Source organism: Piliocolobus tephrosceles, chromosome 7 (assembly GCF_002776525.5).
Source record: "Piliocolobus tephrosceles isolate RC106 chromosome 7, ASM277652v3, whole genome shotgun sequence".
In the NCBI taxonomy this organism is placed as follows: Eukaryota; Metazoa; Chordata; class Mammalia; order Primates; family Cercopithecidae; genus Piliocolobus; species Piliocolobus tephrosceles.
Window position 1 is genome coordinate 58572126 of NC_045440.1, and position 5653 is coordinate 58577778.

At 38.9% G+C, this 5653-nt stretch overlaps 1 long non-coding RNA gene across 1 annotated transcript; it reads left to right on the forward strand.

The window, feature by feature from the left end:
• The first annotated feature begins 797 nt into the window (after positions 1 to 797).
• On the forward strand, positions 798 to 3175 carry LOC111549239. The gene is made up of 2 exons (XR_002733654.1): positions 798 to 999; positions 2549 to 3175. It is a non-coding gene; the product is annotated as an uncharacterized LOC111549239 (long non-coding RNA).
• Positions 3176 to 5653: the final 2478 nt, after the last annotated feature.

The following is a 5653-nucleotide window of genomic DNA, read 5'->3' on the forward strand; positions in this document are numbered from 1 at the left end:
TTCCACAGGCTTTTGGGGAAGAGGTGGTATTTGAATACATGAGTAAATTTTTTAGTGGTGATTACTGAGATTTTGGTGCACCCATCACCCGAGTAGTGTACACTGTACCCAGTGTGTAGTCTTTTATCCCTCACCCGCCTCCCACCCTTTCCCCCAGTCTTGTATCATTCATATGCCTTTGCATCCTCATAGCTTAGCTCTCACTTATGAGTGAAAACATACGGTGTTTGGTTTCCCATTCCTGATTACTTTCACTTTCATTATATACTGTATCTCAGTAGTTTATAATCTATATAAATGGACTTCAAAATGTGCAACTTTATTGTACAGGCTGAGCAGCTCTCATTTGAAAATCTGAAATCCTAAATGATCCAAAATCCATAATATTTTCAGTGTGTACTTGATACTCAAAGTAAATGCTCAATGAAACAGGTCAGATTTTGGATTTTCAGATTAAGGATGTTTAACTGGTAAGTATAATGCAAATATTTCAAAATCTGAAAAAACATCTGAAATCTGAAACACTTCTGGTCCCAAGCATTTAGGATAAGGGATATTCAGCCTGTATCCTATTTTGACATAAACTAATATGTTTTTCTGGCATTTTAAAGATAGCAACACATCTTTGACCATCCTTCCATTGAGGAACGGATCAGTTTTTCATCCCCTTGAATCTAGGCTGACCTGTGACTGTTTTGTTGAAGATATTACAGAGGAAATGATGCCATACCAGTTCAGGACTTACCCTTTAAAAGGATTGGCAGCTTTCAGCTCAGTCGCTTGGGGCCCTGAACTGTCTTGGAAGAAGGCTGACTATTCCTATGTGAGAGACCACATAGAAACTAAAAATACTTGGAAGAGGACAGGGGCTTAGTTGAGCCCAACCTTCCAGCCAGCTCCAGCAGGGTGGCAAGTATGAGAGTGAGGATATCTTGGAGCCTCAGCAACTTGTGCTATCCAATAGCCTTCGGCCACATGTGACTACAGAGCACTCAAAATGTGAGTAATTTAAATTGAGATGTGCTATAAGAGTAAAATAGATACTGGATTTCTTTTTTTTTTTTTTTTTTCTTTTTCTTTTTTTTTCTTTCTTTGAAATGGAGTTTTGCTCTTGTTGCCCAGGTTGGAGTGCAATGGCACCATCTCAGCTCACTACAACCTCTGCCTTCCAGGTTCAAGTGATTCTCCTGCCTCAACCTCCCAAGTAGCTGGGATTACAGGCATGTGCCAATTTTGGCACCTGGCCAATTTTGTATTTTTAGTGGAGAAGGGGTTTCTCCGTGTTGGTCAGGCTGGTCTTGAACTCCGGACCTCAAGTGATCCGCCCTCCTCGGTCTCCCAAAGTGCTGGGATTACAGGTGTGAGCCACCATGCCCGGCCACATATTAGATTTCTAAAAATACGTTTTAAAATCTCATTGAAAATTTTATATTATGTATAAATAATATTTTAGATATATTGTATTAAACAAAATAGGCTATTAAAATAATTCCACTTACAATTTTTGTATTTGGCTCTTAGAAAATTTAAAATTACTCTTTCTCTCTCTATATATATGTTTACATCATTGGACAGTGCTTCTCTCAACCATCCCAAACATTAGCTAAAAACCCGATGATTACAGTTGATACTACTTGAGCCATTCAGCTGAGCTATTTCTGAATTTTTGACCCACATAACCTGTGAGATAAAATAAAACAGTATTGTTTTAAGCTATTAAGTTTTGGAGCAGTTTCTTACATAGAAATAGATAACTGAATGACATACGTAAAAATACTAAGTAATTCATAGAAATTATGCTCAACCTCTTAGAATTTAGAAGAAAGAAATGTGCTTGGCCCAAGAAACATTTTCACAGCCATGGTTAATAAATTGTAACCTAATGCCTAACTTTTTCCTACCTATTTGTAGCAAGTATGGAGTCTTAAATTTATTGATTTAAAAATTTGTCTTTGATAAAAAACTCTTTTTTTAACTACTGAAGAGAACACATAGGAAAAGAAAGAAAGTGTAGAAAATTAAAACCAGTATTTTAATTGGTTCTATTCATTTCATCAGGGAACAGAAACAGGAGATCCCAGTGCTTCATTATTGGTTACATTATTTGCATTAACATTTGCAATAATCAATTGAAATGTCAAAAATAATCTTTATCCAGGAGTCTTAAATCAGAAAAATGTAGATTAACTATTAGGAATACTATTTTCTCATTAGGCAATACTGAGTAAACAACATAGCTTCTCTGAATCCATTTTCTTATTCACATAAAATAAATGACAACATATTAATTACCTATTGAATTATTGTGAGGATTAGAAGAGCTAATATATGTAAAGTACTCATCTCAGGGCCTGGCACAGGGTAAACGCTCTGAAAGTGAGAGATTTAATAATAATGCATAGGGTAATTACATATGAAAGATTAAAATAGTAGAGTTGCCCTGTCTCAAAAAAATTACATACTTGGTTATGGCATAATTATTGTAACCCTAGTTGTTGTGCAAATGTTATAAACTTGGCTGCCTCTTACCTATCTCTTGATTACACAGCTGGAGCATCCTGCATGATTCTATAGCGCTCAACAGGTGTCTGCCAAGCAGACAGACTACAGACCCCTCGGGTCGCATGATGCTGAGCCTCCCCTTGGACACATGAAGATTAAGTTAGTCAAGCATGGAGATTCCTCCCTCTTCCTCACAAACCCCAGATGTTTGGCATCTTCCCAATATCCTAAGACCTCCTGGACTGGGAACAAAATGAGCGCAGTGAAAGAGGAAGCAGTTTTAGTGAAAGCACCACAGGGAACAAACCAATAAAAAAGCAGGGAACTCAGCACAAGCCTGATTTATGTCACTGTGTTTTCCTACTCTCAGCCCCATTCCCCCAAACTCCCAGCAAGCACACACAGGTACACATATGCACATACACAACACATACACACACACATGCCTTCTGCCAGCAGCTCTCTTTTTCACTCTCACTTTTCTTTTCAAATGCTGGCATTTGAAAAACTCCCCTATTTTGTTTCACCCTCCTTTTCTGCCTCCCTAAAGAGCTTCTGAAGAGGAGTTTTGATGGCGTGTCTGAGTGCTAATAGACTCGGGAGTGTGAAGCTGTTGCTTGAATCTCATTCCCTGAGGGTGCCTTTCTCTTTTTAACAGTTAAGAAAGAATTGATCTAGCCTCTGTTTTAGTTTCTGTTTCTAAACAGAAAGAAAGAAAGCAAAAGGAAGGAAGGAAGGAAAGAAGGAAGGGAGGGAGGGAGGGAAGGAGGGAGGGAGGGAGGGGCATACAACCTAAAAGCAAAAACATTTTTAAGACGATCCCTTTTTCAACAGCTGGGGACAATCCAGTGTATTCAGTTGTGTTGGTTCTGTGTCGGTCAGTAGGAAAAACCATGTAGAAGTGATGATTTAGTTTTCTTGGTGGGAACACAGGGGAACCTAGCTGAAAACAATGGTTGTGGGGTCTTGAATGGACAGGCAAGTCTGGTAGTCAGAAGCAGATTTTGATTAGAAACAGAGGAATTTCTTCCAGGAAAATACATTGTGTCTTCATGACAAACCAAAAATAAACCAAATGTTCTGAAAACTGCCCTTTAAAAAGAAAGAACAGATTGTTCAATTCAAACACTTTCCTGAAGCAAATTGTTGCAGGCTGCACAGCCGCCTTCAGTAGCAGCTACCCCTCGATCCTCCCCAGGGCCGGTATGAGGGGTACATGAGAGTCATGTGCATGTGGAGGACTCCACCATGATGCCTGGCTCCCATTGCACTGTCCCAGAGCGGTGTGATGGCAGCTGGGGTTAGTGTTATCTGTCCTGAAAGGGCATTCAACTCGGTTGGCAGAGAACACTCACACACATGGGGAAGCTGAGCCATCAGTGCAAGAGTTAATACCCGTTTGCAATAATACTAAGGATGTCGCATTCGTATACACTCAATGAGCAATAAAGGAATCATAGCAATATGCTCTCACAGGAGATAATGGAGCCACAGGAGATAAAGGAGGATGTCCTGGAAGAGGGGGAACTTTTTTTAAGCCGAGGGAGAAAACCACTGAAAAGTAAATCTTTGCCTGCAGCTGTGCAGATCTAAAATCTGTGCTTTTATAAAGTATACTCTGTGGAGTAGCAGTCCACATCAAAAGGTCACAGTTTAAAAGTTTTGTATTGTGCTTGGGTTATCTCTTAAGATGTTATTTATAACATCACAAAAGAACAAGAGTAAACTGTAATTTACTATTTTGGGAGCATTTATTTTTTTGTTAGGCATTTGAAGGATGAGATGCACAGTGCCTAAGAGTGTGTCACAGTAGCAATTTCTACTTTATGCAGAATTAATACTCAATTACTTATCTGCTTACCTGGACCTTGAGTGAATATAGATTCCTAATAAAGGGTTTTTGAGCAAACGGATAGATTGGATGCATTTATGTTATAGCAGCCATAACAGCAAAAGAAAATCAAACACTTACAAAACAGGAGTCAATCAAGTTTTAACTAGAGGAGCCACCAAAGTATCATACAGTGGAGGAAAAACTCAAATGCTCTGCACCAAGTTCCTGTCATGCCAATTGTACGTGTTTGTGTGTATGTAGGGTAGCTAGACTTGGATGTGTAATCATCCCTAAAATTCATTTGGTGAAGAAAAATACATTTTATTTGAAATCATTGTCTATTTTTTATTCCTGCCAATATTTTGTATAACATAGAAGTCTGCCCCAGACTGTACATAAATAATGATGAAGGTCACAGGTCTAAATATACTATCTTGGTTCAATAGTGAAAAGAGAATTTTTTCCTCGTGAGATTATTTTTTTCTTTGTGAACTTTGTATTAATTTAGGACTTAGACCAACAATACATTGAATAGCAACTTTTTATATTCCTATAAATTGTGATATGCAGCTTCATAATACGTTGTAAATAACCAAGCATCACTCACTAGATGGGGGGAAATGCTTTTTATCATAACCACAAAAGACACATTATGTCTCTCTGAAGCCACGGAAATTTTCCAGCTGCTGAAAGCTGTTGGCACAATGCAATGCACCTTAGCAATGGAAGCATCCCCTCTTCCCTCTCCTACTTAGACCCAGAAAAGGCCATCTGCTAATTGTTCTTGTCTTTGGGGTTCTCCCTGTGACCTGCAAGGAAGGTTCTCCATCCACATATCAATCTCTCTCTAACCCTCATTTTCTGATTTCTCTGGTACAGTCAGAATTGTCCCAGGAGAGCTCTAACGCACTACATATCTGATGCTTAAAAAAGACCTCTTCATCACATGGCTTCAATAATGGTGGCCTAAAGGGAGCCCAGGCACCCTGTCCCATGCTCAGGTGAGTTAGAGAATGCTCCTGCAAGAATACTCTACATGCTGGGTACACTTGGGAAGCTCAGGGCATAAGCCTCAGAACAGCTCTAGACATCCTGGGAAAGGCTGAGAAGACACAAGCCAAAACAAGCATGAGGTCATCTTCAAATTTTTTACTTCTAAAAGAGAAAGTATCTCTTTCCCTTTCTTTAAATATGCTATTACAGTGCTGTACTATCTGTTTTTTACCACACACACACAAATATTGCCCATATCTAAATATACATCTTGCCCAAACACACAAGAAATGGAGCTAAAGTTTCTTTTTAGCAAATTACAGG